Genomic DNA, 568 nt, shown 5'->3' on the forward strand with positions numbered 1-568 from the left:
AGGGGGTTGTCCTGGCTCGTGCTCCGGTGTTATCCCCGCGAGGCTGGTGAGGGGCTGGAATGGAATTCCCGGAGCAGCTGTGGCTGCCCCATCCCTGTGACTGTCCAAGGCCAGGCTGGACGGGGCTTGGAGCAACCTGGGATAGTGGGAGGTGTCCAAAGGAATGGGGCCGGCAGGGGGACAGCGGGAACTGTCTCCCCAGAGTGAGAGAATCCTCCCTTCGGGAGGGGACGCAGGAGGGGGAAATCCCGGCCTGGGGCGACCTGTAGCTGAGAATATTTTCGCCCGCCTGATCATTTTTAATCCCTGTTCAGCCCAAAGAAGGGTATTTTCTCCCTTCGATACACGGGGACAAGAGCTGTTTGGGTTTATTACCGCTAATTATCCCTTTATTTCCCTGTCTCCCATGGTACAGTCCCCCGTCCCCCCCCCTCCCTTCCGCCGCCCGCGGTGGTACAGCCCGCTGGCGCGCGCCGATTACGTAAACGCCCGGCGCCCGCGCGTCGGTCGCGCCACCCGGAAGCGCTTTGGCGGCAGCGGCGGCGTCTCGTGCGGCCGGTTTTGTTCG

The sequence above is a fragment of the Neopelma chrysocephalum genome, unplaced genomic scaffold (assembly GCF_003984885.1).
Source record: "Neopelma chrysocephalum unplaced genomic scaffold, ASM398488v2 Primary Assembly neopelma1_128, whole genome shotgun sequence".
Lineage (NCBI taxonomy): Eukaryota > Metazoa > Chordata > Aves > Passeriformes > Pipridae > Neopelma > Neopelma chrysocephalum.